Source organism: Pipistrellus kuhlii, unplaced genomic scaffold (genome assembly GCF_014108245.1).
Source record: "Pipistrellus kuhlii isolate mPipKuh1 unplaced genomic scaffold, mPipKuh1.p scaffold_m20_p_2, whole genome shotgun sequence".
NCBI classification, from domain to species: Eukaryota; Metazoa; Chordata; class Mammalia; order Chiroptera; family Vespertilionidae; genus Pipistrellus; species Pipistrellus kuhlii.
Genome location: NW_023425515.1, coordinates 132182673 through 132191839, shown reverse-complemented (window position 1 = coordinate 132191839; position 9167 = coordinate 132182673). Strand labels below are relative to the sequence as shown.

The 9167-nt window shown below is 40.5% G+C and overlaps 1 protein-coding gene across 1 annotated transcript in view; it reads right to left on the bottom strand.

The window, feature by feature from the left end:
* The window catches only part of LOC118724004 (guanylate-binding protein 7), a 290363-nt gene extending 282293 nt beyond the window's left edge, over positions 1–8070 (bottom strand). Inside the window, exon 1 of the mRNA XM_045584366.1 lies at positions 7976–8070. The gene's annotated coding sequence lies outside the window, so the exon portion shown is untranslated. The remainder of the gene's footprint in view (positions 1–7975) is intronic.
* Between the last annotated feature and the right edge of the window lie 1097 nt (positions 8071–9167).

Genomic DNA, 9167 nt, shown 5'->3' with positions numbered 1-9167 from the left:
CTAGACTTCTGACTTTCAGGGTTGTAATGTAACCATATTGTGTAATGTTATTTTATCAGTTTTTATAGTTTATCTATATTTGGGATTTTTAATTTTGGCAGTGCTATTGTTTTTCAGCAATACATGGTGGTATATTTCAATGGTTCATGTAATGTACTTGTGAGGCCCATTGCCTTTGCAAATTTAAAGGTGAACAAAGTAATGTTGATAATCTAAAGCTTGAAGAAGGTAAATATAAAATAAAACAAGAAGTGATCAGTATTAATAAATGATGGTACAAAAAAAGTGTTTGTGTTGAAAAAAGCAACAATTATTTCTACTAGGGAGGGTTAGGATAGTTTATAGATGACTTTGTAGAAAAGTCTTATTTCTGTTAGGTCTTAAAGAATGACTCACTTGTGAAAAAAGAGTGATTGGATGAAAGATATTTTAAGGCAAAGGAAGGGAATGAGCAAATATACAAAAGTAAGAGGTAAATCCTAGATATCAGCTAAGCCCAATGTAGCCAGTGTAGTGGGCTCACTAGGAATAAAGTAGGAAAATCAATTGGGACCTGTTCATGAAAAATGTTATGCAGGCAGGTGGAGACTTTGATGGTTACGAGGCATGCTTAGAGCCATGTTGGAAATTCATTTTATGGATGAGCCTTGAAAGCATTAAGCTAAGTGAAGGAAGCCATTACTAAAATCATGTATTTTAGTATTTCATTCATATGAAATGCCCAAAATAGCCAAATTCATAGACATGAGAGTAGAGGTGACTGCTTAGGATTGGGTAAGAGTATGGGGGGAGCAGGGAGGTAAAAGCTAAAGTGTACTAGGTTTCACTTTCAAGATGATGAAAATGGTCTAAACTTGAGTGGTGATGGTTGCACATATCTGATAGCCGAAATATAATGTCTGCAATATAAAAGTGAATGCAGATCCAAAACTGTAATAGATATGTGAAAAAATAAGTGTTGACTGTCTACAAAATCATAATAATGTACTCTGGCATTAAAAAGAGCAGATAAAATTAACATAAAACTAGAGGTTTGGTACATAAAATTAACATGAAACCCCCAACTGCCCCCCTCTGCTGACCTGGTAACCCCAAAATGATGTCTCTGCCAGCCTGGTTGCTCCCAACTGCCCCCTTCTGCTGGCCTGGTCACCCCTAACTGCCCCCCACTGGCCTGATTGTCTCTTACTTCCCCCTCATCCACCAGCCTGGTCACCAACAACTGGCCCCCAATTGCTGGACTGGTCACTCCTCACGGTCCCCCTGCCAGCCTGGTTGCACCACACAGCCTGCTATTCATTCATTTGAGCATCATTCACTAACCCTCCTGCAGGCTGGTTATAAGCAGCCATCTTGTGAGGGTGTGATGGTCAATTTGCATATTACCTCTTTATTATATAGTATAATTTCCAAAGAGTCTGGATATAGATCCAGTATTATAAGATCCTTGAATTGTTTTGAGGAGACTAAAGATAGTAATTTGGGTTTCATGATTTAAGTCTAAAGATTGCCATTTATAATGTAATCAGTTAAAGAATAGAGAAAGTTTTCAATTTCTATACTAGGAGACATAAAACTGATTTTCATACATCTCAGTAAGTAAAAAAAAGAAAAACAAGAAAAATGTTAAGTAAAGTTATAAAATATTTTGAAAATATGATCAACTAAGCCGAATATATGGATGTAGAACCCTACTGCCAACAATAGTAGAATCTGCTTTAAAAAAAAAAAAAAAAAAAAAAAAAAAAAAAAAGCACACTAACAAATGTCACATGAATTTTACCTGTACCAAACCACAAAGCAGTGTTAGTTGTCTTATGTCCGATTTTCTAAAAACAGGGCCTTGGTGATGGGTTTGTGTACATGTGATTTATTGAGGGCATGCTTTCAACAGAAGGGGTCTAAGGGAAGGGGGAGAGGGCAAGAAAAGAGGAATGAAAAGAGGCTATGGTTGCAGGCAAAAAATGGCTTCAAGCTGATCCTCTGAGATAGGGGTGTCGAACTCAATCAGAGAAGGGGCCAAAATCTAAAATCCAGCCTAAATCGCGGGCCAAATGGTTTACTGAACAGTCATAAACTGACAATGTTAACCAGAAATGTGAATTTAAAATGAGTGGAACAATCTTTTCCTTAACAGTGCTGTTAACCAACTCACATGCTATCAAGCAAAACAGTAATATTGGTATCAAGCAAAACAGTAATATTGGAATGTACCTAAAATGCTCATTGTTTTATTTTCTGGCTAGATGTCTGACACCGTTTTCCCCGGATCAATGAGTCAATGTTCGGTTTTATTTCTTGGGCTGTAGCAACCCGCAAAACAGCATGAAGGTTGTCATCGGTAATGCGTGATCTGTGCTTGTTTTTGTTCAGATTCATTATTGAAAACATCTGTTCACAAAGATAGGTGCTCCCGAACATGGTTAGAATACGGGCAGCATGAAGTCGGAGCTCTGGCATTGAGTCAGGGGGCAGTAGAGGGTAGAAGTCCTCAATTTCAACATCCTGAAACCTTGATTTCAGGCCACTGTCAGACTGAAGCTCGATTATCTCCATCTGAAGGTGATGGGGCACATTGTTGACATCAACTGTAAAAGGATTGGCAAAGATGTCAAAGCCTGAGTGCTGTGTTCTCAAGTCAGAGAAGCGCCGCTCAAATTCACTTAGTAAACGGCTAACTTTGGTAGCCAGCCGACTGCAAGGAAAAGTACCAGAAATAGTGGTTGAGATACTCAAACAAACGGGAAAGTGGGCAAGATTGTCCTGTTCCAGTTGGGACTTCCATAGTTGAAGTTTACGCTGGAATGCTGTGATCATGTCAGACATCTTCGTGATGACTTGTTTGCGTCCCTGCAGCTTCAGATTCAGTTGGGCAAGATGCTCGCATATGTCACACATCATAGCAAAATCACATAGCCAGGCGGGATCCGACAGTTCAGGCAAGGGCTTTCCTTTACTTTCCATGAAAAGAGCAATTTGTTCTCTGAGCTCAAAAAATATTTTGAGGACTGCGCTCTTGCTCTGCCATCTTACTTCTGTGTGGTATGGCACCTCTCCATGCTCTGCACCCACCTCCTGTAAAAACTGCTGGAACTGGCGATGATTCAGGCCACGTGCCCATATAAAGTTAATAGTTTTAATGACTGTGGTCATTATGTCATTCATGTCCAGAACTTTTCCACACATAGCCTCTTGGTGGATAATGCAATGATAAGTAATCAAGGGTGTGTGGCAGTGACTTTTTTGCATTCTTTCCTTCATTAGTCCAACCAAGCCTTTCTTTTCTCCGCACATTGAAGGTGCGCCATCGGTAGTTAGCCCTACCAACTTTTCCCAGGGTAATTTAAAATTATTTATAGATTTCTCCACAGCCTCAAATATATCTCTACCAGTCGTCGTCCTATGCATGGCAGCTACATCCAAAAGTTCCTCAGTGACAGAGAGGTCGGTCTTCGTAGCACGCATAAAGATGGACAGCTGCGCTGTATCAGTGTTGTCTGTGCTTTCATCGATAGCAAGTAAAAAAGCGAGATAACTGCATGCCTGTTCGGCCAGCTGTGATGATAGATTTCCTGAGAGTTCTTGAACTCTATCTGCAATGGTGTTTCTTGACAAACTGACATTTTGAAAACTCTGTATCTAGTCTGGGCATACTGGCTCACACACTTTTAGCATGCATTGCTTCAAAAAGGCACCCTCTGAAAAACACCTTGAAGTACAGGCAATTTCTTCAGCCACTATAAAGCTTGCTTTCACTGCAGCATCATTTTTCGCTGTAGCCTTTGTGAACATTTGCTGCTGTGATTGTAGTTTGCCTTTTAGTTCTTTAACAATTTTATGCTTTTCTTCCAAAGTATATTTGCCATACTTAACATTATGTTTGGTGTCAAAATGACGACGTATATTGTACTCTTTCATCACCGACACTGTCTCATAACACAATATACACACTGGTTTGCCCTCTCTAAGCACAAACATGTATTCATTTTCCCATTTGTCATTAAATTGTCTGCCTTCACCGTCAACTTTTCTTTTCCTGGACATTTTGGGATCAATATTGGCAGTAAAAGATGTAGTTTATTGGAAATCTGCGTTAGAAGGAAAAAGTTGAAAACTGCACAGGGATAGCTTGATTTGGCAGATGGAGTGGAGAAAAAAAAAGTCAGTCAATAAATGCCTGGCTGGGTACAGATAGCAGATTCTGTTGCGATTTTTATGCCTGCACTTTATGCCAGGAACTGGCAGCTTCTGCTGTGTATTTTTTATGCCCGCACACTCACTCTCTCCTCTGCTCTGCCACCCGCACAACCACATCGGATGCGGGACTATAGGTCACACCTCCTGAATCTCGCGTGACTTGTTATCTATGTGCATGCGTAATAGATAGCAAGTACTGCGGCCAGCGAGGCGGCCGGCGAGATCACAAGTCTCCTATGTCACTGCGCGTCATTGTGATGGAACACAGCGGAGTGCAGTGATGACAGCACGGTGCGGGCCACCTTGCAAGGCCTGGCGGGCCGGATTTGGCCCGCGGGCCTTGTGTTTGACATGTGTGGTCTAGAGCATTGAAATTAGTCTATTTATTAAATATGCTTTATATTTTATTTGAAATGCATCTTTAAAAACTGTAAAAGTATTATTGATTTGGGAAATGCTAAGTATTTGATTTGCTACCTAAAAAAAAAATTTTTTTTTAAAGCTCTGAAAGTTTAAGATTCAAATTGAATTGGGAGAAGTTATATAATGTGGTAACTAAATGCCTAGAGTATAGCAACTATTTTTGAGAAAACAAAATGTGTTTTCTCTTAAATAATTAAGAATTCAAAATATATTACTTGGTCTGATTTTAAAAAATTAAAGAAAGAAACCTTTGATTTGCTTTAAAGCTGAGTGCTCTGACAGCTAGCCAACTGCCTCAAGTGGCCACTGGGATTCCTTTTTCCCAAGGGTGCTTTGTTTTCCGTCAGAGGGGAATCAGCCTACCTAATGAAATTTATGTCTATATTTATTAATTTGAAGGTATGAGTTTGTAACAATTATAATCAAAAAGTTAAAAGCAGGGACCAAATTCTAAAGTTAACTACTGTTTGTTTCAATTGGCCATTTAAGGTTAATGTGATTAATGATTATAGTACATTGTAAAATTTTTAGAAGAAAAGGAAAATATTTTGAGGGACACTTGGTCCTTGTGTGTGTATGTCAACTCTTAAGTTATAGTTTTAAAATCAGTAATATTAATGCAAACACACATAAACAGAGGACCTTTTCAGAACGTTCAGGGAGTCTGATTGCAGTGTAGGGGTCACCAGTTCCCCCATGCCACCTTCGTTGGCAATTTTCCCAGTGGATTGCCAGATGAAAACGCCCTGGTGGAAGCCACTTGGGACCTGCGCTGCTCCCTGTCTCCACCCACCCAGTGTCCATTCCTTCCAGGGGTTGTTTAGTGTAGCTGGAGGGGGCGGTGACAAGGCGGGAAATTTTTCTGTGACCCCCTGCGCCCCAATGAGACCCCCCCCCCCTGCTACCCCCCTCCCCTGCAACTCCTTGGACACTTAAAGGTTCTGTTAGGGGATTAAAAACGCAGTTAGAAATTCCCTTATTCCCCTTTTCAGTCTTATCAGAATCTGAGATCCTTATCTATAGGAAAAATGTGGCAGTTTAAATTTCAAGCAGCTGGAGGCCTGGAAACAGGTGCTGGGCTCGCTCTCTCTTCCCTTTGCCTTCTCTAAATATTTTAAAATAGATATTTTTTCTTCTCAGAGAAACCAAGATGGCAGCATAGGTAAACACCTAACTGCAGCCTCACACAACAATTCAATAAAATACAACTAAAATACAAAATGGACATTATCCAGAACTACAGAAAAGTCAACTGACTGGAAATTCTACAATGAGGAGGAAAGAGAAAACCAGAAGGAAAATCAGTGCAGCTGTAAAACCCTAAGGTACGGAGACATGGTGCACGCACGGAGAGGAGGGAGCCGGAGAGGAGGGGAAGACTGAGTGCCTGGCTGGCATTCTCTAGTGGGAAGGAGATAAAAGCTCCAGACTGTGCTGAGCCCCAGTTCCGACAGCACTGAACCCTAATTCTGGGCAAAACCCTGGGGACCCAGACACATAAGGAGGGAGTCTGGGCTGTAAGGTGGAAACTCAGGGTAGTGACGAAAGGCAGTCCTGGAGGCGCGCACATTTCGCACAGAGAACAGAATGTTGACTGTGCCGCGGGATTGTCCTAGCAGAAAGGAGACAAAAGCTCCAGACTGCTCTGAACCCCACTTCCAACTGAACTGAACCCCAGTTTCGGGCTCATTGGGGGAGAGACTAGACTGTTTGGTAGCAGGCAAAAATCGAGGGCACCTTTCTCTCAGAGGTGCTTGCAGCGAGTACCTAAAGACATTAAGGAACACTGAGACTCAGGAGCCTCATAGGGCAGGGCTGACGGAAGTCAAGGCTGTAGGCTCCAACCTGAAACTCTGCCCCATCTACCTGAACACAAATACTTTTAAGGCTACCAAATCAGGGAAGCTGTGAAAATACCAAGACAAGGAAACAGATCACGAACAAAAGAAATGGAGGACAAAAAGTGACTGGATATAGAGTTCAAAACCATGCTTATAAGGTTTTTCAACAATTTCCTAGAAAAGATCGATAAGACCTATAAGGATATGAAAAGGGATCAACTAGAAATAATAAGAGATCAACAAAAAATAATAAGGGATTGCCAAAACCAGTTTGGCTCAATGGATAGAGCATTGGCTTGGGGACTGAAAGGTCCCGGGTTCAATTCCGGTCAAGGGCATGTACCTTGGTTGCGGACATATCCCTGGTAGGGGATGTGCAAGAGGCAGCTGATCGATGAATCTCTCTCATCGATGTTTCTAACTCTCTCTCTCTCCCTTCCTCTCTGTAAAAATCAATGAAATATATTAAAAAAAGAAATAATAAGGGATAAACTAGAAATAAAGAATACATTGTCTGAAATAAAAAAATATTATACAGAGTCCTAAAAAAAAAGAATGGAAGATTGAAAGAATCAAGTAAAAGATTTGGAACATAAAGAGCCAGAAGACACTCCTCAGCAGAAGCAAGAAGACAAGAGAATCCAGAAAATTGAAGATAATGTAAGAAACCTCTGGGACAACTTCAAGCGAACCAACATCAGAATTATGGGGGTCCCAGAAGATGAGAGAGAGCAGATACCAAAAACATACTGAAAGAAATAGTGACAGAAAACTTCCCCCACCTGGTGAAAGAATTAGACTTACAAGTCCAGGAAGCACACAGAACCCCAAACAAAAGGAATTCAAAGAGGACCACACCAAGACACATCATAATTAAAATTCCAAGAGCAAAAGACAAAGAGAGAATATTAAAAGCAGCAAGAGAAAATGAGGTAGTTACCTATAAAGGAGTACCCATATGATTGTCAGCTGATTTCTCAACAGAAACCATGCAGGCCAGATGGGAATGGCAAGAAATATTCAAGGTGATGAATAGCAAGAACCTACAGCCAAAAATACTCTACCCAGCAAAGCTATCACTCAGAATTGAAGGCCAGATAAAATAAAGCTAAAGGAGTTCATCACTGCCAAACCAGAATTATATGAATTGGTGAAGGGGGTTCTCTAGGAAGAGGAAGAAAATAAAGATAAAAATTATGAACAACAAATACATAAATATCAACAAGTGAATCTAAAAACCAAGGGAATTAAAAAATCTGATGAACAATATTAACTGGTGAATATAATAGAATCAGAGGTATGGAAGGAGTGAACTGACAATTCTCAGGGAAAAGGGGAGTATGGGGTGTGGGAAGCGACTGAACATAAACTGTGCACCTATGGATGAGGACAATGGGGGATGGGGAAAGGGCAGAGGGTGGGGTGGGAATCTGGTGGAGGGGAGCAATGGAGGGGGAAAAAATGAGGAACATTTGTAATAATATGAACAATAAAGATATATATATAGTTCTTACCTGTTTTGTTCCTCCTCAGTGTAGGTTGGAGTAGTTTCTGTCACTTCTCTGTCTTTCACCTGATGGTTGGACTTTTATTCCCCTTTTCTGATGTCATGTGACATTCTGGAATTCCTAAAGACCCGTTAATTAGAAGTGAAGGATTTAGAGTAATGTGAAACTGAAAGTACTGCAAAGTAGTGATTGGACAACCATCAAAGGAATTTCTGAAAGCTCTAAAAACAGAAGGGTATCTGGATTTCGCAGAATTCCTTAACTATTGCAATAGTTCAGTTTGACAAAAGCTCTGCTCTTGGTAGGTGTGCTCAACAAGTTGTGGCTCCCTCTTCCCTCTTTCAAATACTGGGAGGGGCAGGCCACCAGTATTTTTCATGGCCTCCAGCACTGATTGCAGAGACTAAATTCCTGGAAGCTGGGGTTCCCCACATGCACCCAGGCACGCTCACAGAGTGAAGACTTAAGCTGATCCGTAGGTGGAAGGAAGGATGGGGGCTGAGATGCCTGGCCTGATCCCTCTTGGCAAACTTGTAGGAAGGAGTTTCCAAGCTGGGAGAGGCAAATAGAGAAGACCAGAGGCTACCACCCCTTCCCAGGGAGGATCCGGGGCTCAGAGATATTTTTGCAGGGAGAGAGGCAGTGCATAATCACAGAAATCGCTGAATTTCTTCCCCAAAGAGCTCGTTTTATTTGAAACAGTGTGGAGACTTGAAACTTTATAGCAAATTGACTTTAGAAAAAACACAAAAGGAGGTTTTCAGCAGGAAGCAAATGACCTCAGATGGTAATACAAATCCACATTAAAAAAACAAACAAGAACACCAGTAAGGGAATTGTGTAATTATAAAAGACAGAATAAATACGGATTTCCTCTTCTTTCTCCTCTTAACTGGTTCAAGAAGCAATTGTATACAACAATATGTATATAATTGTATCGCAGGGCCTATTTCATACTTAAAAGTAACATATTTAGCAAAGCAGAATAAAGGAGGTAAGTGGTTGCTCAGCCTATTGAAATAAAGAGATGTTACATGAGCTCATAGGAATACAGAGAAACAGAGATTGTAAGAAAGTTACTATAAGAAGCCCTATACATTTATTTTTCCTCCTTCAGCCTTTTTAAAAATAGAAAATCATGCCAATTGGTAATTATCAAAATGTATTGTTGGGGTTGTTTATATATATATATGAAAAG